Raw genomic sequence first — 24327 nt, 5'->3', positions numbered from 1 at the left:
AATCTTTTGGCAGTTCACTGGTGCAAAATAACTGTCTCCATCACCTCCATCACAGGGACGTGGGGTCTGGACCTCTGTGCACATTCTACTATATCACCATGTCTGCATCCCCTACAAAGCACCAGGGTCCAGGTCCTGTTCACCTCCACCCTCAGTGCTCAACATTACCTGGTACAGAAAAGGGACTCAATGAAACTTTTATGAGATCATTGTAATGACACATATTCATATTTATTTGTTAATTCGTATGACTGTTGTTCAGTCGCTCCGTCATGTCCAGCTCTTTGCGACCCCATGGACTGCATCACACCAGGCTTCCCTGCCCTTCACTATCTCCCAGAGTTTGCTCAAACTTATGTCCATTGAGTTGGTGATGCCATCCAACCGTCTCATCCTCTGTTGCCCCTTTCTACTCCAGCCCTCAATCTTTCCCAGCATCAGCCTTTTCCCATAAGTTGGCTCTTTGCATCAAGTAGCCAAAGCATTGGAGCTTCAGCATCATTCCTTACAATGAATATTCAGAGATTGACGGGTTTAATCTTTTTGCTGTCCAAGGGACTCTCAAGTGTCTTCTCCAGCACCACAGTTTGAAAGCGTCAGTTCTTTGGTGTTCAGCCTTCTTTATGGTTCAACTCTCACATCCATATAACTATTTGAAGGAAACAAGATTATCATTAGTCCATTAATTATGATAACTTTTGAAAAAAGAATTATTATAAAGTAAGCACAAAATAGTGATTGCCAATGTAATGATTTTCAAGCAAAAATTTAACAGGAAACTGACCAAAATAGTTGTTCTTCTAATGACCATAGCTTCCAAGTCCTAGGTAAACAGGAATTTTGCTTCAAAAGAGAACAACTGAAAACAAAAATTGGCCCTTTGGATATAGTCTAAAAACATGCTTGATAATTGCATCCTAGTCGCTAATGGACGTTTGCCCATGGCCCCCAAACCATCCCATAATTTGAAAATGTTCAGTTTGTTTGTCATTTCTCAGTTTGCTGAGGTTTGGTTTTTGTCTCCACATCCAACTGCTCAGAATCTTATTCAAGCAGATCCAAACCACTCTGGTCTAGAAATAGGGCTTGAAATCTAGCCAGCCTGGTTTTTTATGCAATATTTCCAGTACTCCTGCTTTCAAAACAAGCTGGTGGAAAGAAAACGCTAGACAAGCCCTACTGTGGTATTCCAGAACTTTCCCAGTTCAGCCTGGAAACTTCAGAAAATTGTGAGATACAACCAAGAAAAATAAAAATAATACCACTTTACATTTGCCTAACATTTGATCATCTGTGTGTAGCTAATGTTTATTCAGCAATTGAGTTTCACACATAATATCCATTGAATCTTCCAAATAAGCCTGTGAAAAAGAGAATTTTCTCCTTTTCACAGAGGGTCTTTTTTACAGGGTATGAAGTGCCCAGCCCAGGTTCATGATTTTCTTGGAGAGTTCCCATCGTTATCTTCTTCGATCATCTGGGAACTGGGATCAGCAGGGCCTGGGAGGCCCTCCCTGCAGAACCAGGGTCAGGAAGGTGACTTTCTCAGGGTCATACCACCAACAAGAGACAGAAACTAGAGTCTGTGCTTTGTCCATGTACTGTGTGTATTTCATATATGCTATCAACGCTGCTCAACTGCAAAAGCAGCTTAACATTTAGTGTTTTTAAAAATATTTTGAATGCTTGCTGCTTTTAAACCACAGTTATAGAAGTATAGGTGTGCCATGTATCACTAAAAGAAATTAATATCTAGTGTGTTCCAAAGCGATTGCAGTAGCATTTCATCCAGGGAAACAAGAGTTTGGCAAAGTTGACACTAAGTCTGCACCCTCAAACTGGATCATGGATGACAGTTTATGATGAGTACAAATTAAACAAGTTAACGAGGATGGAAAGGGTTGGTATATCCCAGACATCAATAGGTCTAACCTACTATCTGTGGGGAAGGATAAGGTAAAGTTAGTCACAGTCTCTGATCCAAACTGTCTGGATTTGATCCTTTCATCTGCTCACTGGTTCCCATGTTAGGTGGGTTGCTTAACTCTGCATGGCTGTTTTCTCCTCTGTAATGTTACCTACCTCATGAACATGTTATATTAATTGAATTAATGTATGCAAAGTCCTGGAATAGTCTTTAGCAGACAGAAGGCGCAGTATGAGCGTTTGCTATTGTGGTGGACTGCACTGACCCTCTGTTAGGTGTTGCCTTCTCGTTTTAAGCAGATACGTGTTGATTTCTATAGTTCATGTGTAGACATTTTGTGTCTCTGGTGGGAATACGTTCCCTGAGGGCAAAAGTCGTTCACCATTTATTTGGTCTCCCAAAATGCCTAGCAAGAGTGGCAGACACAGAGAAGGTGATTAATAAATACTCCTGGAGGACTTGCCTGGTGGTCCAGTGGTTAAGACTCTGCACTTTCAATGCAGGGGGCCCAGGTTTGATCCCTGGTCAGGGAACTAAGATTCCCACATGCTGCTTGGCATAGTCAAAAAATAAATAAATTATTTTAAAAATATAATAAAATAGATACTCTTGATTGTGGTAAGCCAATTTTAAAATCTTATACTGCCATGTACCTATTCAAATTTCTCCAATGAATTCTGTTGCCTGGGGTGCAACTCTGACTTTCTCAGGTAGGCAGCCAAGTCTCTCTTACAAGTCCTGAGGATTCTTTCCCTGATTCCGGCCCAGCTGATTCACTAGCCACATCCCAAGCATGGGTGGCAGTAACCCCCTTGTTGCCTTTGCTTATTTTTCTCCTCCCATCTAGAGTGCCGTTCTTCCTGTGTTCAACCTATCCAAATCACACACACCCTTCCCTCCAAGCCCTTTCAAGCCCACCTTCTCTTGGGAGCTGCTCTCTAGCCCCCAAAGTCAAGCAGCTATCTTCATCTTCTCTTGACCCCTATAGCTTTATAACTACTAATCATTTGGAATGTCTCACATTCAGTCTTAAGTTTTGGACAAAATATCATGTCTGGTTTCCAAAGGGGAAAAAGGAAAAAATGAAACCAGGGAGAAGGAGAAGGGTACTAGAGCTTTGAATCTCTCTGGAGCTCACTTCAGCCAGAGAGGGAGGGGCTTGCAACAATGGGGAGAGATGGGACATCTGAGGCTCTTTGTCTGCACTCCAGAGCGGAAGCAGCAATCAGGGTCCTCGGTGTTTCCATGCAAAGGTTCATTGTAGCACCATTCACAATAGCCAGGACCTGGAAGCAGCCAGGTCCATTGACAGATGAGTGGATAAAGCAGTAGTGGTACATATGGACTACTACTCAGCCATAAAAAGGAACAAAACTGAGTCATGTGTAGTGATGGACCTAGAATCTGTTATACAGAGTAAAGTAAGTCAGAAAGGGAAAAACAAATATATATTAAGGCATACGTATGAAATCTAGGTGGAGAAGGAAATGGCAACCCACTCCAATATTTTTGCCTGGAGAATTCCATGGACAGAGGAGCCTGCTGGGCTACAGTCCATGGGGTCACAAAGAGTTGGACATGACTGAATGACTAACACTATGGAATCTAGGAAGATGGTACAGATGAGCCTGTTTGCAGGGCAGAAATCAAGATGCAGACATAGAAACTGAATATGTGGACAGAGGGGGAAGAGGAGTGTGAGACAGATTGGGAGGATAGGATTGACATATATAACATATATACACTACCATGAGTACAATAGCTAGCTAGTGGGAAGCTGTTGTATAACACAGGGAGGTAAGTTCCATACTCTGGGATGATCCAGAGGGGTGGGATGGGGGATGGGGGATGGGGTGGGAGGGAGGGAGGGGCAAAAGGGAAGGGATATATGTATACATATAGCTGATTCACTTCATTATACAGCAGAAACTAACAGAACATTGTAAAGCAATTATATTCCAATTTAAAAAGGAAAAAAATCAATCAGCCATGAAAACACAGATCCTTGATATTTGGAAGGCAGGGTCCTTTTTCCCCACCCTGGATCCCACAAGCTATGTTCAAGATGTGTCAGGAGCAGTGAAGGATGAGTAGCTACTATTGCATTAAGAGCTGAAACTGATCAAATGAAGCTCTATGTACCAACCAAGTCAATGGACATGAACTTGGGCAAACTCCAGGAGATAGTGAGGGAGAGGGAAGCCTGGAGTGCTGCAGTCCATGGGATCACGTGGAGTCAGACAGGACTTGGTGACTGAACAACAACAGCAACCAACCAAGTCTCCATCCTGGAAATGGAAATTCTTCAACACACTCCTGAGTTCCAAAATGATTACAACAGTTACATTCTGCCAGTGTAATTATTGGTGAGATGGGGAGGCAGGTTCCTGGTGCTTCCTGCTCTGCCACTCTTACAGAATTCTCTCCCATGTTTACTCACTGATTGATTACCTCCTTGTTAAATTATAAATCCAGTTGAGGGGGGATCCCAGATATTGTCCACTTTGATCACCATTTGGACCTTCAGATTTGAACCTATTACATACTAGATACTCAGTGTGCTAGTTATCTGTTGGATGAAAAACTACACCCAAAGCTTGCTTGCTCAAAGCCACAGTACTTACAATTATCTTCACGGTTTCTGTGGGTCAGGAATTCCAGAGTAGGTCATCTGATGCTTCTGGCTCAGGTTCTGGTTCAACCTCAACCCTGAGGTTGCAGCAGATATCGACCAGGGCCTCAGGGATCTCAAGACTCTTCTAGGGCAGAGTGACTTTTGACATGGCCCACTCACAGTTCTGACTGTGCCAAGGGTTCTTGCTGATTCCTCTTTCCCACACGGTCCTCCCCAGAGGACTGACAATGTTCTCCCAGCAGAAGGCTGGCTCCCTGAGTGAGCAATCCAAGACACGACAGAAGCCGCAAAGATCCAGCTTTGGAAGTCGAGCTGAGTCTAGCAAGCTAGCCTTGCTGTCAATAGATAATTGTTCTGGCTGGCTGTCTTCTCCTTCACTAGCTTAGATGTTCTTTGAAAGAAAAAACTTTCAAACTTCCTTGTAGTATCTGGTACAGTGCTTTGTATCTAGCAAGCACTCGGGTCTTTATTTTTAAAATTTTTGACAGGGACCATTTCTTCAGTCTTTCTTGAATTTGTGACATTATTGCTCCTGTTTTAGGATTTGTTTTTTTGGCCACGAGGCATGTGGGATCTTAACTCTCCAACCAGGGATGGAAACATGCACCCCTTTCATCAGAAGGCAAAGTCTCAACCACTGGACTGCTAGGGAAGTATTATCACTCAAGTCTTTAATGTAGTCACAATTAATAGAAAGATAATTGCCAGTAAATATTATCAATATTTTCATAATCAAATCATAACTTAATTTTTAGGTTTTCATTGGATAGTTATTTTATTCAGATGAATAAGGTTTGAGGGAATGGAATTTCTGTCTTCTATGTTCTTTAAGCAAGCTGGGAATTTTGATGGACACCATCAGGAACAAGTTGCATATAATCTCCTTTGGCTACTGAGCATGACACTTTGTGATTTTCTTCTTTAAGTGTTATGTCTTCGTGTTTGAGGTTTTCATTTGCTTTTGTTGGCATAAACTCACTGTTTCTAGACCACCAGTACTCCTAAAGACCAAAATTAATTGCTAGTTTTATAGTTTTATATGTCTAAATGATAGGGATGCCAGATTGTTTCAAAATGAAAACACATCCAAATTTAATGAAGTTCAAAGGAAGAAATGTTTATTTATGGATTAAAGCATGAAATGATCTGTTGCTTGTAGTTACTGAAGTAGTGACAGCTCTTTTTAACAGGGAAAGGGAGGGCAAGTGGGGAAGCGCAAGGGAGAAAGTTCCTTCTGTGATGCTGAGCATGAATCAACAATCCAGACAGACAAATAAAAGGCTTGTGGGTTTTGACACCAGTTGAGAACACATGATATCCAAGTGAAGTCTGCAAAAAGGAGGGGGAGTCTCTGGTAAGAGGGCAGAGGTTTTCTTCTGTCAGCTCATCACTTGCTTGCTCAGGGAAGTCCCCACGTGGCTGCAGGAACAGCGCATACTTTGTCCCTCTGGGGCACAGCTTCGGTGGCGGTTGAAGTTCAATGGTGTCATTAAACATTCCCAGAGTTGTTGGAATGGAAGACACAGAAGCGAAACTAGAAGGCCACCAGAGACTCATTTCCATGTCTTTTATGGCTACCGCATCTCTATGCACACACTGCTGGAGATTGCATCACTGGGTACCATGTTCCCTGGAGCAGAAAGAACTGGACAGCTGTTGTAATTGAGCAGAAGTCTGGGACTGTTCTCTAAAGCTTTTCATTGTTTCCGAGAACACAAAAGCATCTTAACAAATACTTTCTCCCATCGCAAAATAGATCACTATCTAATGGCACTTATTTTACTCGGTAAGACACTTAAAGTACTACATTCTTCATTTTGTTTAATCTGAACTTGTGGTAATATTAGAACTGATATATATTGCACAATGATTTATAATTTTACATTTAGCACATAATTTCTATTAACTTACTTCTACATTCATCCAATCTTTATACTACTAACCTTATACTAACTTTCTTTGAAATGAATTGAAATTTAAATATAGATTTAATATAATATAAATTAAATAAACTTAATATAAGATTTAAATATTTTACTATTTAAATATAGTAGAAAGCACGTTAGATTTGGAGTCAGAAAGCCCAAGTCCAGTTTCCCCTGTGATCATGAACATAATGCTTAATTTCTCAGAGTTTCATCTCAAGTCCATCATAGGTAAAGCAAGGATAATCCTATCACCTTCTGTGTTCCATAAGATTGCTGTGAAAATGAAAAGCATCAATGTATATGAAAGCCCCCAGTAACATGTGTTTTACAAGATTTGAGATATGTTAATATTTTTATCTTACTCATAAGATACAAAGGCAATACTTTGAAATGTGTGGCATGTCCTCTGTTCCACCTCTTAGCACCACCTGGCCTCAAAAAGCTAAGTCATCATATTAGCTCATCTATTATAAGCTTCCGATTCCATCCATGGAAATTGTGCATGAGTCAGAGTGTCTGATTCTGGTAGAGGTTGTCAGCTATTGTTACTCCTTCAAAGCCTTCATCATAATATATTCTAACAATAACAAGATAATAGTCTAATGATTTGAGAGGACAGAAATCATTTTCGGACAGAAATCACTTTCTCAAAGATCCAATCTTAATTCCAAATGGAGTGAAATAAGACTGTTCTCCAGCTCCCTTCTTTCTCTGTGTCTGAATAATTTGATGCAGCTTTTAGATGGATTAGAGACATGGCTTACTGTGAACATTTTTTTTCCTCCAAGAAAATGGATTATCAAAGAGAATAACTCAAAAATAATGCTGAAATCAAAGATCAAGATTTGGGACAAGCCATCTTCATTGTTCAAATTAAAGATGTTAAGTAACTCCACCATAGATGCTAGTTTGATTCCTTTACGCTGGATTGTGTAGCTAATTCCCAGTGTCTTGAGGCAGGGGTAGATACTCAAGGTCAGTTGCTCCTCAGAAATTATGGCAAAGTTTTTCCATGGTCAGGCTAGCCAGTTGGCAATACCAGCCCCCTTGACATGTGCTGCCCAGGCCCCAGTCATCTCGTCCATGATCTATGGCATGGAACAATGGGTTTTTAGCTAAGGAGGGAGACCCAGAGCTGTACATCAGGAAAATGTGGTCCCAGCCAGTTTGACTCTGTGATGAGAAAGGCGTTCCTGATGAGAAACATACAGCTAGGGTTCCTTAGCCATTGCAAAGAAATGTCAGCTCTGTGTCTGAATCTCTGTTCCTGCCCTGCAAACAGGCTTATCTGTACTGTCTTTCTAGATTCCATGTGCTCTGCTTAGTTGGCTCACTCGTGTCCGACTCTTTGCAGCCCCGTGGACTGTAGCCCACCAGGCTCCTCTGTCCATGGATTCTCCAGGCAAGAATACTGGAGTGGGTTGCCATGCCCTCCTCCAGGGCATCTTCCCAACCCAGGGATCAAACCCAGGTCTCCCATGTTGCAGACAGATTCTTTACTGCCTGAGCATACATATGTGTTAATGCATATTTGTGTTTCTCTTTCTGACTTACTTCATTCTCTATAGTAGACTCTAGGCCCATCCACATCACTACAAATGACCCAATTTGGTCCCCTTTATGGGTGAGTAATATTCCATTGTATTTAAAACAGATAGCTAGTGGGAAGCTGCTCTATAGCACAGGGAGCCCAGGTCAGTGCTCTGTGATGACCTAGAGGAGTAGGATGGGGTGTGGTAGGGATGTTCGAGAAGGAGGGGTATATATGTATACATTTAGCTGATTCACTTTGGCATACAGCAGACACTAACACAACATTGTAAAGCAATTATATTCCCATTTTTAAAAAGAAAAAAAAAAGAAGAAATATCAGCTTTGCCACCTCTATGTCTGGTGTCTAATAAATTAGAACGTCCCTTCAATCAGCAGTAGAGGCTATGCCTTCCAGACACTTGCCAAAGAATACAGTCTTGAAATCTCAGTATTGCTAAAAGCCCATGGAAACAAAGGTTATCTCTAAAAAGACGAGCTTGAAGTTTCTTACATAGAGATCAATAAAATGCATTCCTTTTCAAACTTAGTACCGAGAGGGAGTCTATTCCACCTGATTATTTCATCAGGCAAATACAAGTATAAAACACATACACATCTTCATTTAGTTGTAATTAGAGGTAAATTTGGGGCTTCCCTGGTAGTTTAGCTGGTAGAGAATCCACCTGCATTTTTGCAGGAAACCCTGAGTCAAGTCCTAGGTCGGGAAGATCCCCTGGAGAAGAGATAGGCTACCCATTGCAGCTTCCCAGGTGGCTCAGTGGTAAAGAACCCCCTGCAGTGCGGGAGACCTGGGTTCAATCCCTGGGTTGGGAAGGTCCCCTGGAGGAGAGCATGACAATCCACTCTAGTTTTCTTGTCTGGAGAATCCCCATGGGCAGAGAAGCCTGGCAGGCTACAATCCCCGAGGTTGCAAAGAGTCAGACATGACTGAGCGACTAAGCACAACACAGAGGTGTATTTCATAGTGAATTATAAAAACTCGGCCTACAATTTTAATTTCATATCCCCTTCTCACTTTGTGGTGTGTAGTTTTCACTCAAATATTCCTTGTGTGTGTAAATGTAAACACACACACATACACCACATGTCATTATCATCATCCATGTAAGTGGTTGGGGAAAATAGGTTAAAAAAAAAGACAAAACTATAAAATGGATCTTATAATTCCCAAACTTTCCTATATTCAGTATAGCAAGGTGTGAAAACCTAAGAAAAATGTGTACATTATTGGGGTTAAAAATATTCCTACTGTCTCCTGGAAGCCAACCCTGAACCCTGACTTGACTAATTTCTACTCATTACTCAAGAAGCGTCTCTGGAGTTATCACCTCCAGGAAGCTTTTCATCTACCTAGAGCTCGAGCCGTAGTTACAGTCCCTGCCCTGTAGCCAGTGGAGTTGGTCATGACCCTGACTATTCCCTGCTGTAACCTGTGAGCTTCCTGAGACTAGATACTATCTTATCTCTGAAGCTCCAGCACCTACCATAGCTCCTGATATATAATAATACCACTAAAAATGATTATAGAATAAATACGAAAATACACCACCTGTCTTAACAGTAGGAAGCAACTTTGCAAAGATGATTGAAACCAAAAATCTAGTTGTAGAACTTGAACTATGAAATCATACATACACTGAAAGGAATGATCTCTTTTGTACGCTGTTCAAATATCAACCTCAGTCTTGTTCATTTGAAAAAGGAGAATTGGCATGATTATTAAGCAGTATACTCTTAAAGTATTTTTAAACTGATACTGTCACCATATACATCTGCATTAGTAAAAGATGTAAGGGAAGAGCTCCATAAGTGAAAAAAATGCACTTTTAAACATTATTATCCTTTTAATTTAGAAAATATTAGAAAAATTAAGCCTTCTGCAGAAACCAGCTGAAACTGTTTCACTCTGGATTCTTTGACCTAGATTAAATCTTACCTCATTGAGAGTTTTAAGATGTACAATCTTGGCCAAATGTAGTATGTAGTCTGAACTCCAATGTCGAATTACCCAAATGATTTTTTTTTTTGACATGGATCATTTTTTTCTAAGCTTTTATTGAATTTGTTACAATATTGTTTCTGTTTCATGTTTTTTTTTTTTTTAGGCCCTGAGGTATGTGGGATTTTAGCTCCCCAACCAGGGATCGAACCCACATCCTCTGCATTGGAAGGCAAAGTCCCAATCACTGGACCACCAGGGAAATCTCTTCCAAAGTGATCTTAATATTAACCAGAAATCAGAAGAATTTTTGATCATTAATGAAAAGCACACAAGAATAAGAGCCTATGGGCTATGGAAGAAGGGCGAGATGGTTAACAGAATAGGATGAGATGCTAGAATTCTATTCATTTTCCAAGCTTTTGAGATTAGCTATTCACAGTAGCCAAGACAAGGGCATCACCTCAGTGTCCACCGAAGTGTGAATGGATAAAAAAAATGTGGTCTCTACACACAGTGAATTATTATTCAGCCTTAAAACATAAGGAAAGCCTGCCATTTGCAACAACACAGAAGAACCTAGAGGATGTTATGTTAGATGAAATAAGCCAGTCACAGAAAGACAAATGCAACTTGGCACCACCTTTTGTGAAATTTGCAATAGTCAAATTCATAGAACAGTGGTTATCAGGGGACAAAAGGATCAGAACAACGAAGGTATTAGTCAAAGGGTACAGAGTTCCAGTTACACGAGATAAATAAACTCTACTGGGTACAGTAGCATAGAGCCCATCATTAACAGCATCATGTTGTATAGTTAAATATTTGCTAAGAGTGTAGATCTTATGTTGTCTTCTTGTCACACAATAATAGTACATAATGAGAATGGGGTGGGAGGAAATTTTTAGAGGTGATGCATATGTTTATGGCATAGTTGCATGATGGTTCATGAATGTACCTCTCCAAACTCAAGTTATTTTTTTTTAAGAAAAGATACTTCAACAGACACAAACACATAAATACACATAAACAAGAGCATGCCTTTTCCCTCCCTGTTTATGAGAGTCCATGTTACCCAGTTTTGAGATCTAGTGTCTAGTCTCACAACTGCAGCATTCCTAAAGTTAAAGTCTACATCACAAGAGAAAGAGAACAGATGGAAATTTGTCTGCTGTCTTGGCTGCTATTTTGTTATTGATGTATCTGCTAAATGTCCCCACCTCAATGGAGAGATTAGAGATGAGTGGAATCTGACCCATCTAAGGGATGGAGTCAGAACTTGGGGGCATGGAGGGGGCTGCAGGGGACCATGACTTCCCCAAGAAAGGGAGGCAGTAGCAGGGGCTGGATGCAATGAAGCCTGTGGGCTACACATCAAAATGTCCCCTAGATCAGGGGTTCCCAACCTCCAGGATCTAATGTCTGATGATCTGAGGTAGAGCTGATCATTTCTACTGTTAGAGATGTAACAATAATAGAAATAAAGTGCACAATAAATGTGACCCATTTGAATCATCCCCAAACCATCACCCCACCCCTATTCATAGAAAATTATCTTCCATGAAACTGGTCCCTGGTGCCAAAAAATTGGGGACCACTGACCAAGAGCAGTTCACAGCAGGACCTGCACTCAGGTCCTTAGTACCTACTTATTTAGAGACCCTGCAAAAATATACACAGACTTTCTTTTTTTTTTTTCCATTTATTTTTATTAGTTGGAGGCTAATTACTTTACATCATTGCAGTAGTTTTTGTCATACATTGAAATGAATTAGCCATGGATTTACATGTATTCCCCATCCCGGTCCCCCCTCCTACCTCCCTCTCCACCGGATCCCTCTGGGTCTTCCCAGTGCACCAGGCCTGAGCACTTGTCTCATGCGTCCAACCTGGGCTGGTGATCTGTTTCACCCTAGATAATATACATGTTTCGATGCTGTTCTCTTGAAACATCCCACCCTCGCCTTCTCCCAGAGTCCACAAGTCTGTTCTATACATCTGAGTCTCTTTTTCTGTTTTGCATATAGGGTTATCATTACCATCTTTCTAAATTCCATATATATGTGTTAGTATACTGTAATGGTCTTTATCTTTCTGGCTTACTTCGTTCTGTATAATGGGCTCCATTTTCATCCATCTCATTAGAACTGATTCAAATGTAAGACCAGAAACTATAAAACTCCTAGAGGAGAACATAGGCAAAACACTCTCCGACATAAATCACAGCAGGATCCTCTATGACCCACATCCCAGAATTTTAGAAATAAAAGCAAAAATAAACAAATGGGACCTAATGAAACTTAAAAGCTTTTGCACAACAAAGGAAACTATAAGCAAGGTGAAAAGACAGCCCTCAGATTGGGAGAAAATAATAGCAAACAAAGCAACAGACAAAGGATTAATCTCAAAAATATACAAGCAACTCCTCCAGCTCAACTCCAGAAAAATAAATGACCCAATCAAAAAATGGGCCAAAGAACTAAACAGACATTTCTCCAAGGAAGACATACAGATGGCTAACAAACACATGAAAAGATGCTCAACATCACTCATTATCAGAGAAATGCAAATCAAAACCACAATGAGGTACCATTATACGCCAGTCAGGATGGCTGCTATCCAAAAGTCTACAAGTAATAAATGCTGGAGAGGGTGTGGAGAAAAGGGAACCCTCTTACACTGTTGGTGGGAATGCAAACTAGTACAGCCACTATGGAGAACAGCGTGGAGATTCCTTAAAAAACTGGAAATAGAACTGCCATATGACCCAGCAATCCCACTTCTGGGCATACACACCGAGGAAACCAGATCTGAAAGAGACACGTGCACCCCAATGTTCATCGCAGCACTGTTTATAATAGCCAGGACATGGAAGCAACCTAGATTCCCATCAGCAGACGAATGGATGAGGAAGCTGTGGTACATATACACAATGGAATATTACTCTGCCATTACACTGACTTTCTTATGCATCTAGTCCATGTGTGAGGAGAGAGAAACCTGGATGTAACCAGATTTAGCTGAACTGGGTTTATGGGAAAGAAGGCCTAAATCCTGACTTATTGGCAGAGGAATTTGTCCTCCAGAATTTGAATTCTTATCCCTGAGCTAAAACAGAGCAAGTGCCCAGCCTGTCACACATTCTGACTCTGAAAATGCTGCTTTTCCTCTTTTCTCTCTTGCTATGCCTGCTTGCCTTCCTTTTGGCCTCCCAGACACCACCACATACACTTGCGTGCATGCTCAGTTGCTTCAATCGTGTCCAACTCTGCGCCACCCCATGGACTGTAGCCCGCCAGGCCCCTCTGTCCATGGTGTTCTCCAGGCAAGAATACTGGGGTGAGTCACCACGCTCCTCTTCCAGAGAATCTTCCTGACTCAGGGATAGAACCTGCATCTCCTGTGTCTACCTGGGTTGGCAAGTGGGCCACATACACATACATTATCTTTCTTAGTTCATTGAAGGGCCCATTAAATTGCCAGAGGCCTTCTTTCAGCCTCCCCTGGGATCAACAGTGTGCAGCTGCCTGAGAAAAATCCACCCAAGTTTATAGAAAAGTAGAAGTATACCGTGTTGTGTGTGTACATTTGTGTGTATGCTTGTAGACATATGTATATGTGTGCTTATGTATGTCTATGTGTGCACATGTTGTATAGGGCATAATCAGAAAGGAGAGAGAAGAGGGGGTCAAGAGAAAGAACTGCCTCCATATACAAAGAACTATTGACTAGAAGGAATCTGTCCTTTCAACTACCCATCCACCCATCACCCATGGCAAAAACAAAGGACAACACAATTAGAGAAGGGGGGATGCTTTTTTATCATAGAGGAGGGAGAGAGACAAAAAGTAAGCAAGCTATGAAAAATAGACCTCTACCTCAATTTTCTTAACCAAATCCAAAATGTACTGCTTATAGCATTGGCAGTTTACAATGGCAATTAACATCAATCCTAGGGTCTAATTAACCTCAATCAACAAGTCTAAGTAGGTTAATTAAATAGGATTTGGCTAAGCATGAAGCAGAAAAATACAGCTGTCTCATTTAAATATGATTTATGGAGGAAAGTCACCCCTTACCAAAGTTTTTCAATTTCTTTTTGGGCAACAAAGTGTATTGGAGGATGGGGTGGGGTGGAGGTGTCACCCAGAATACCTCTTATGGTCTGCCTCATCTCAGATTTCCTTGGTCCAAGCCAGTCAATATTGGAGCCTGTACCTCCAATATTCTTACCAGGTTGTTCGCCTTGATCTCAATCTAATCTTCTCTAAGAAACCTGGACTCATCCCTTTGTTGTTTATTTTGCACCTACCTATCCACCCCCACTCCCTTATGTTATAAATTTCTTCAGGGCACACAGTCTATTTGATTCATCCTCATCTCCTTAAAGTCATCAAGCAAAGTGCTTTGTGAGTAGTAAGTGCCCAATTAATCGTGCTTTTAATTGGATTTTCATCAAAATGTACTTTTTTCTCACCACGCCCCCAATCATAATTTGGATTCCTGGGCTTTAAGATAAAAGAGTCCAGATTCTGTGTGGGACAGAGACATTGCAAGCTGCAGGGGCCTCTCTGGTCCTGTCTTCAGTGCCTCGTTGATGTCCCCATGATTGTTCTACCCCTGTCATTCACTAGGAGATCAAGGGGGGCAATCTGGTCAATGGTGACATCAAAGGTTCTGAATATTTGACTTTCAAAAGAGCTCATCAGGGAACTTTCCTGATAGTTCAATGGGTAAGATTTCACCTTCCAACACAGGCAGTGCAGGTTCGATCCCAGGCTGGAGAGCTAAGAACCTGTATGCCTCTCAGCCAAAAACCAAAACATAAAACAACAGAAGCAATATTGTAACAAATTCAATAAAGACTTTGAAATATGGGCCACATCAAAAAAAAAAAAACCTTAAAAGAAACAAAGAGCTAATCAGCATACACTTTAGGAGTTCCATGAACAGAGCCCACTGCTATGACTTAAAAAGGTCAAACTGGCCAATTCAGATTCTGCATTAGTTCTGTCATTATTGAATGTCTGCTGCCTAGTGTGTCTATGAAAAGCATTATGAATACATAATTTTTTTTCTTTTTATTAAAAGTATTTCAGGTTACATGGGCACACCTGCCTTCTCAAATAATACCCATCATGTAGCTGACACTCTGAAAGCAAACAAAAGATCCTTCTGGGCACTGAGCTATCAGATCACAGAAGTGACCTCAGGAATCAGTCTGCTCCGCCCCCTCATTTGACATATGTGGAATATTCAAGCTGGCCAGGTCACGCTCCCCTGGAAACTGACCAGCCCTGAACACATTCTCTGCCCCTGATTCTGTTCTAGCCAGTAGGGAGCTGCTGTCACTCCAGCAGGAATAAGAGCTCAGAGTCCTCTAGGCTTGCCAGAGCTCCACTAGAAACAAAGAACTGTAGAATCCAGTTGAGTTATCAGATATTACTATTTACCGGGGGTAGGGGGTTGTCTGCACCCACTGGAGAGATGGAGTGTGCCACTGTGGATGGGTTCCCAGGCAGGGCCAAGGAACTATTGCAGCCACATTTTTTTTCTTTTTAAAGAATTATTCTTTGATTTCTCTTCTTTATAGGAGTATGATTGCTTTATAATGTTGTGTGTGAGGCACTTCTTACTACAGTTATCTTAATGAAAAATTCAAATGCTTATTTTTTGAAATTTGAATGCTTATTTTTAGGTTTGAAAACTGAGGCTCAAGAATTTTTTTCAAACCCTGATCTCTGAATCCTTTGTGTTTAACACCAGTTGAGATAGAAAATCAGATGAGTTAGAAGACCTAAGAGGACGGGGACAGTCTTGTCTGATATGTAGGTTGACTATGTTGGTCCTCAAAAGGACCCAGTTATCCTAATTACACCTGCCTCTTTGTCTCCAATCTCTCACTGTCCTCTGTCTGGTAACACACACACTTGTTTTCTTGTTTGTTTTGAGCCCTGTCTAAAACTGTTTTCATCACATGGCCCTTACACTGTTCTTTCTTTGAATTCCAAGTGCCTGTCTAAGGTGGCTTCATCCTCTAATTACTCCAGCCAGAAGGTGGGAATCCTCACATGTGATTCTGTCTCTCCTGAAAGGCCCTGTGACTTTCCTGCACAACTGCCCTGCTTAAGACCTCTCCCTAGGTCAAACATCTCCCTCCCACAAATCAGTCTCTCCATCAAGACCAATTATTCATCTTAAGGGCTTCCCAGTGGCACAGCAATAGAGAATCTGCCCTGCAATGCAGGAGACACAGGTTAGATCCCTGGGACAAGAAGATCCCCTGAAGGAGGGTATGGCTTTGGAGACAGAAGAAAAACTTTGTTTCATTGAATTTTTTACCATGCACTTGTATTATCTAATTAAAGGTTGTTTAAATTTTGAAATAGTAATAACTGCACTATTTAAACAGTGCAAAAGAATAGAGGATTATAGTCTTAGTGATTTCTATCATAAGTCCTCAGAATTTTAGAAATTTCTCCTATACTTCAGAATTATTCACAAAATCCCATCTATTTTGTACGAGTCATTTTCTGTCTAGTTACTAGAAATTTGGTTTGCACAAATATTTCTACCCATAGTGAACTTAAAAGTATAACTTTTAACTCAATGTTTTCACACCAATACTAACCGGTACTTTTTTTAACGTCTTGTAGGTCCTGAATTTAGAGATACATGTTTGGACTTCATTTTTGGATGTTGAAATTTATTCATTCCTTATTTTTCAAAACATTTGCATGAGTTAGTTTATTACCATCCATGTTAGAAATTAGAAAATAGTATTTTGAACAATATGTCAATTTCCCATTAAAATAAAGGAAGGACAATGAAAATTCTAACCGGAATCTAAAATTGGGTTTTTCTGTCAGTACCTTGAAAATTCATAGACTTGAAAATGAGCCAAACTTTCCAATAAATATTAGTTATCTGGCAAATACTCATTAAACATCCTTTACACAGAGCACAGTGTAGGAATTCCATGAGGAAAATGCTCGAAGATGGTTTCTCTCTCCCTCCGAAAAATGTTTACTGGGAAATGTGAGACACACATACTCATGGAAATAAGTAAGTGAAGCAGAGTTCCACTTGATTAGTTTCAAGAGAATAATATGGTCAGAAAGTGGAGAGAACTAAAAATTTTCTGGCTGGGGTGTTGAGAAAAGGTTTTGTTGAAGAGGTAAGATTTAAGTCACTATTAAAGAATAGATATGACTTTTTGTAAAATATATGATCCAAGTATTCAAGATAATTCCAACCGGAAATAGTATACAAGTTTATCTTGACCATGTTATCGCATTCACCTTGAAGGTCAAATTAGATCAATTACCATCTTTCATCAAATTAGATCAGTCATCATCATTCATTGAATTAGATCAATCACCATCAATCATCAATTCTTAGCGAGGAATCGGGAGAGTAGCGCTTTTTTCCCCTTTACCCACTGCTCTTCCTCTCCCTGCCTTCTCCCTCTTTCCTATTCTCCTATCCCCCACCTCACCCAGCAAATAACTGAGTCAACTGCAAAAATGTTATAAAAAGGAAAGACAGAAAAATATTCAAGGAAGCTGTCTGTACACATCCTGTCACATGTCCGGCATGGACACAGAGTTAAAAGAGCAGCAATCTGGTCCATGGGACTTTCCACACCTCATTAGGCAGTGGGATTGTTACCCTGAATCTCACACAGTGATGTCAGCTCGAGTTCTTCCAAGTTCACCATGGAGAAAAACACCTTCACTTGCTGCCAGATCTTCTATGAACTCCGTGCTTCTTTTAGGGACCTTTCTTGAACAGTCCATACCGACTTCCCACACCCCCCAAACAGACCTGACACTGAAGCGTGTAGATGTCACCTTCAAACTTCCTGTGGCTTCCAGTCCAAGGACCTGATTGAGAGAAAGCCTTGAGGCTGGTCAGGGGGTTTGGGATACCAACAGGACATACAAATTCCTCAACTCTCAAAAATGTTGTTCTTTCCTTATCATTGTAATCCTGCATCCTGCTCGCCCAGAGAGAATGCTCTTTAAGCAGATTGGTCCTAAATCCCGTTGCTGCCTGTTACCAGGACCACTTCCCAAGACCTGGGCAGCTGTGGCACACCAGGTCTCACAGCATTTCTGCCCGCAAACCAATCACATCAACTCACCAGCAGATACCCATTATTCATGTGTTCATAGATCTCGCTAGGAGGGCACATGGTCCCTCCTTGATGAAGGGAAATTTTTAGCCCAGAAACTTTTTGGTGTTCTTTTATCCTGCCTTTGCTTGTGTATACCTTGTTTTTAACTAATGTGTGCATGTTCAGTTGCTCAGTCATGTCGGACTCTTTACGATCCTATGGACTGTAACCCACCAGGCTCCTCTGGCCCTGAAATTTTTCCAGGGAAGAATACTAGAGTGGGTTGCCATTTCCTTCTCCAGGGGGATCTTCCTGACTCAGGGATCAAACCTGCATCTCCTGCATGACCCCAGAGATGAGATTCGAAGAAATTCAAGGAACCTTTGTTGGTTCCTGTCCTTAAAAACCTCCTGCCTTAAAAAGGCAGGGAGATTCTTTACCACTGAGTCACCTGGAAAGTCAACGTCATCACCACCTATCTATAAAGGCTAATGCAGAAGATGTTTTATTCAGAATTACATCTGATACTGGTGATGAATCTCAAACTAGCTGTCTTTGATTGTTTCAACACTAACACCCCTTAGTTACTGATCCTGGCACAAGGGGTGATGGTGAACAGGGATACTAAAAAGAGTTGAGTGAGAAATACTGGGATTCTGCCCTTCCCATCACCCCTTTCATGATCAAATCCCCTAAGAAAGGCTCTCACATAGAATCTAGAGACTGGAGGGCTCCTTTCTTACCATCTGGCCTTGAAACCCACACCCCAAAACGTGTCCTTTCTGCTGACACAGACAGGTCCTCTCTTTTTCCTCCAAATCCCAATTTTGCCATCAGGAAGTGACTGACCACAGCTACAAGCAGCATTTACAGACACCCAAGCCTACCCTCAGGAAGCAAGAGCAAGTTGGATTTGCAAAGAGGGGCCGAGCCTGGTGACCTCCAACAAAGAGAACGTGGCAGAAGGGTCTATGTCCTTTTAAGCATGGTGATCTTGTCTAATCGTGAAGTAACCAGCCAGGATCTGGAAATGTGACCAGTTAATCAGTGACCCTCACAGTTGGAAAACAACAGGGGACAGGGGCAGGAAGAGACAGACTTGCAAGTTTTCTCTCCTTCTTACAATATGTGGTGTGATAAGTGAGTAGTTCCTTCCCAAGAAAGCACAAGCTTTTTGAGAACAGGACTCAAAAATTGTTCCTTGAATTTCTTTGAATCTCATCTCTGGGGCTTGGCTATGAAAGCACACACTGATCAATCAGATTTGACCAGCCTGTGGTCTGATTGACAGCATCCTGACACCCACCCAAAGCCTTCCTCATCTCCCCTCCTCCTTCCTTGTGTCCAGGTTTCCTGTGCTGATTCTGCAGGATAGTGTTGGGGGAAAGGATACTTCCTGAATGCAAGTTGGCATATAACCAGTGTCTTCTCCAGGCTCCTGCCTGCCAAACCATAAACCATCTGCTGCACAGGGGACCTGACATGATAATCTCCCATTACCTTCAAGGAACAAATGCATGCAAGGAAAATGTAATGGGCCAACAATTTTAGATATTCTTGAGTTTAAAAATTGCAACAATAAAACCATATGAGTGTTGTATGAAAGGAGAGAAGGTTAGCACTCCTTTGACAAGGATGGAAGAGGCTCTTGGGCCTGACAATACACATATGTTAAGGCATTGCCTCCTACTTTGTGGCATCTAACCACTGTTTTTTTAAAAATTATGGCTGATTTGCATTGTTGTATGGCAGAAATCAGCACAATATTGTAAAAAGAAATTTTAAGAATTTTGATAAAAAGACAAATAAAAGTAAATAAAAAATATATGAAGACAAAGCAGCAACCATCAATCTGCCCAAAATGATCATAAGCGTAAATTATTTAGCTGTTGCGGAGAGACGGCTCATTGGTGGGCAGAGAACTGTGCTCTGGTTCTGACTCATTCACTAAGTAGCTGTCTGATCTCAGCAACTTGGTCCACTGGGAGATGGTGAAGAACAGGGAAGCCTGCCATGCTGTGGTCCATGGAGTCAAAAAGAGTCAGTCACAACTGTGTGACTGAACAAGGGCAGGCAAGCTTCCACCTCCTCATCTGCAAATGAAGAGGTACAAAGTCTGAGGTCACTTTCAACCTCATAAATTTACTAACTTTGGAAGCATTTAACTCTCTTAGCTGAAAGTTCAATAAAATGATTTATTTGTTGAATTTCAATATTTCTAAATGTAAACACATTTTTCAATAGTCCTGCCTACCAGGACCAAACATGTTACTCATTAAGTTAAAGACATTCAAAGTCTACACAGGACAATTGCATATGAATAATCTTCATTTCTTTCTTTTCTTTTATTTATTTAAAGATTTTTTTGAATGTGGATCACTTTTAAAGTCTTTATTGTATATGTTACAATATTGCTTCTGTTTAGGTTTTGGTTTTTTGGCCACAAAGCAAGTGGGATCCCCAACCAGGGATCGAACCTACACCCTCTGCATTGGCAAAATCTTAACTCCTGGACCACCAGGGAACTCCCTCTTTTCCTTTTTAGAAATTAAAAAAAACCTAGTGGTGGGAAACACTGGTAATGGGGATTCTGAGATCAATGCCAATAACAGCACTATGATTCCAACTGTGACCTTAAGTCACCCGAAAGTCACGTAGGCTGCTCACGGGAGAACAAAAGAAGTTTTACCTATTTCACGCAGGAATGGATATTCACAAAAATGTACACATGTGAGCTTTTGCAGTTCTACTCCTGGTGAAGTTATTTAATACATTTAATCTACTGTGTTAATTTGGAGGAAGTCTGACAAATATGTTGTGCAATATGTCATTGGAGAGCTTGGTTTGGGTAAGGGACTTTTTAAGTGTTATACCAGCAAAGAGTAAAGTCATTATGTTTTCTCCCAAGGAACTGTACATTAACAGGTTTCATCGTCTACAAAAGTATTTGGCTTCTGTCTTAAATAGCTACCTGATTATTTTTAAACAGCTTAAATCTGCCTTAAACACCCTCCAATCACATCTTCTGGTGGTGAGCAAGGTCCTGGGGGTCAGAGCGAATCACCGCCTTTGCTTGGAACTGCCTCCTTCTGTCTTTGACATTCCTGACACATTTCCATCATCGCTGCAGGGAGCTATCATGAATTGCCATCCAAAGAGACTCGGGGATATGCAGAGTGACAGCAGGAGGAGCAAAAGTTGTCACACAGCCTAGAAAGGCAACAAATCTGCAGGAGTGGAGGAATTTCAGCAACTCCTGGATTTTCACGGGCACACATGCCGTGACTCAGAGGGATGGACATTATTAGTAATTAAATTGTTCTCTCCACTGCTCTGCACCTTCAGGCCACAGTCACGTGGGAGGATGATTGAACATTTACTTGAGCAGCAAACTATAGGGAAGGCAAATAGGTGGAGAGAGTGACTGAACGTACAGTCTGTACAATCCCAGCAGCAGCTGGGTCCACCTGGGGATGTGCAATCAGAGAGGATGGGGAAAGAGTGGGCACTGGTCATCTCTGCTGTGACGTCAGGACAAAGGCTTGGAGAATAAGAAGAAAATTCAAGGGACTTCCCTGGCAGTCCAATAGCTAAGACTTCCCCTTCCAATACAGGGGGTGTGGGTTTCATCCCTGGTTGGGGAGCTAAGATCCCACATGCCTCGTGGCCATAAAAATAGAACAGAACAGAAGCAGTGCTTCCCTGGTGGCTCAGTGGTAAAGAGTCCACCTGCAGTGCGGGAGACTTGGGCTCGATCCCTGTGTTGGGAGGATCCCCTAAAGAAGGGCATGGCTACCCACTCCAGTATTCTTGCCTGGAGAATCCTGTGGACAGAGGATCCTGGTAGGTCACAGTCTACAGGGTCACAAAGAGTCAGAGATGACTGAAGCAACCTAGCAGGCACACACACAAACAACAGAAGCAATATTGTAACAAATTCAATAAAGATTTTTTAAATGGTCCACATTTTTAAAAACTCTTGAAAATTCAGGGTTCCAGGGAGGTTGGCCCAAGGAAGCGGCTGGGCTTCCCCTGCACCCTCCACCCCCAGACCAGGGGTCTCCCCTGAGGAGCCTGTCCTGATCACTCCCCCCAGATCCCAGCACATCTCCTGCCCAAGTAACAGTGTGATCCTTGAGGCAGTATCAGAATCAGGTTTTTCTCTGTACCTCTGCACCTTGCATAGCTTCTGAATGAAAATCTAAAGTTCATTATGCATTTAATATGTAGACATTTTAAGCATGTCATTCTCACCACGATCATTTACGTATTATACTCACCATTTTACAACTTGAGGAGACCGAGACCAATTTAGAAGTTGGTGCCCGAGCACCCCATTCCAGAGTGAGATGTTTCCATTGACATTTATAATGACAAATAGTAGGTCCTCAATAAAATGGCTGATAAATTAATAAACAGATGCAGAATGTGTTTAAACATTGTTTACTCACCACTCTACATCTCATTGAATATAAATTTTCAAAATTGTAGGGAAAATTGTTATTCACTCCACTAGACTCCTCTGTCCATGGATTTCTCCAGGCAAGAACACTGGAGTGGGTTGTCATGCCCTCCTCCAGGAGATCTTCCTGACCCAGGGATTGAACTCAGGTCTCCTGCATTGCAGGCAGATTCTTCACCATCTGAGGCACCATGGGGAAACATTGTAGGGGAAGATGCAAAGCAAACGCAATTGCTCAGATATGATTACATAATAGCTTTTTAAAAATATAAAATAGAAGACAGGTTTTCTTAAGAAAACCAGATGAATAGCTCCCTCTTTCACAGGGGCATGAAAAATGTAGGAACAATTGCCAATCAAAACAGGAAAAATTTCTCTACTATCAGGGCTCAATCACTGAAAAGAGGTATTTCAGGAAAGGTTCACAGAAGAAAAGGGGGAAACTAGCTCTCCTGGGCAGATCAGTCACAGGCTTGCCTTGGTGTCTACGGGGCTTCAACATCTTTCCAGTAAGAAGCTTCCTGGTGGCTCAGTTGGTAAAGAATCCGCCTGCGATGCAGGAGATATGGGTTCAATCCCTGGATTGGGAAGATCCCCTGGAGAAGGAAATGGCAATCCACTCCAGTATTCTTGCTTGGAGAATTCTGTGGACAGAGGAGCCTGGTGGGTTACAGTCCAAGGGTTGCAGTCAGAGATTACTGAGCAACTAACTTTCACTTTGGAGAGCTGTCATTCCTCAGCCATCGCTGACACCTGAGACCGGAGGCAGCAGGATCAGCACTTGGAGACAGTGGGTCTTCTTGAAGACGTGGATTTTGGAGCCGCAGTTTCAACTACAGACAATGTCTGATCACCATGATGAAAGTTGATTCTGGGCAAAATTGAGATACAGTCCTTTGAAATTGCTTTAAAATCTCAGCCTCCTCTTCCCTCCAAGTCTGCTGCTGTGCCCTCCTCGCTCACCCTCTTCCTCATTCCTTCCTTGCATTTAGTTCTTCTCCACACGAAGTTTTTTTAATTGACATACAGTTGATGTACTGTGTTCTGTTAATTTCTGATGTAAAGTGAAGTGATTCAGTTATACGTATCTATGTTCATTTTCATATTCTTTTCCATTGGTTTATCACAGAATATTGAACATAGTTCCCTGTGCTATACAGTAGGTCTTTGTTGATTATTTTATATATAGTATGTGCATATGTTAATCTCAAACACCTAACTTATCTGCTCCCACCTTTCCCCATTGGTAACCATAGTTTTGTTTTCCTAGCCTGTGAATCTGTCTCTGTTTTCTAAAAAAGTTCATAAAAGAATCTTTTTTATTTTAGATTCCACATATAAGTGATATTATGTGATATTTGTCTTTCTCTGTCTGACTTAGTATGATAATCTCTAGGCCCATCTATATCAATGCTCACAATGAGAGAGTAACTTGCCTGACTAGAGCCAGTCCATTTTATCTCAAATGTCCACTTTTTTTTTCTTTAATTTTTTTTGGCATAAGGTTGATTTACAATGTTGTATTAATTTCTGCTGTACAGTAAAGTGATTCAATTATACACATACATACTTTTTCATATTCTTTTCCATTATAGTTTATCACAGGATATTGAGTATAATTCCCTGTGTTATACAGTAGGACCTTGTTTATCCATCCTATATGTAATAGTTTGTATCTGATAATCCCAAATTTCCATTTCAATTCCACCCCCACCCCTTGGCAACCACAAGTCTGTTCTCTATGCCTGTGAGTCTGTTTCTAT

The 24327-nt window shown here is 41.3% G+C and overlaps 2 non-coding genes across 2 annotated transcripts; both read left to right on the top strand.

Annotated features, from left to right (window-relative positions):
* Nucleotides 1–2387: 2387 nt before the first annotated feature.
* TRNAE-UUC (transfer RNA glutamic acid (anticodon UUC)) lies at nucleotides 2388–2460 on the top strand. The gene has a single exon. It is a non-coding gene; the product is annotated as a tRNA-Glu (tRNA).
* Nucleotides 2461–19694: 17234 nt separating this feature from the next.
* On the top strand, nucleotides 19695–19818 carry LOC139036865 (U6atac minor spliceosomal RNA). The gene has a single exon (XR_011489727.1). It is a non-coding gene; the product is annotated as a U6atac minor spliceosomal RNA (small nuclear RNA).
* The last annotated feature ends 4509 nt before the right edge of the window (nucleotides 19819–24327 follow it).

Source organism: Odocoileus virginianus, chromosome 9 (assembly GCF_023699985.2).
Source record: "Odocoileus virginianus isolate 20LAN1187 ecotype Illinois chromosome 9, Ovbor_1.2, whole genome shotgun sequence".
Lineage (NCBI taxonomy): Eukaryota > Metazoa > Chordata > Mammalia > Artiodactyla > Cervidae > Odocoileus > Odocoileus virginianus.
Note: the sequence above shows the minus strand (reverse complement) of the source record. Positions and strands in the feature narration are given on the sequence as shown.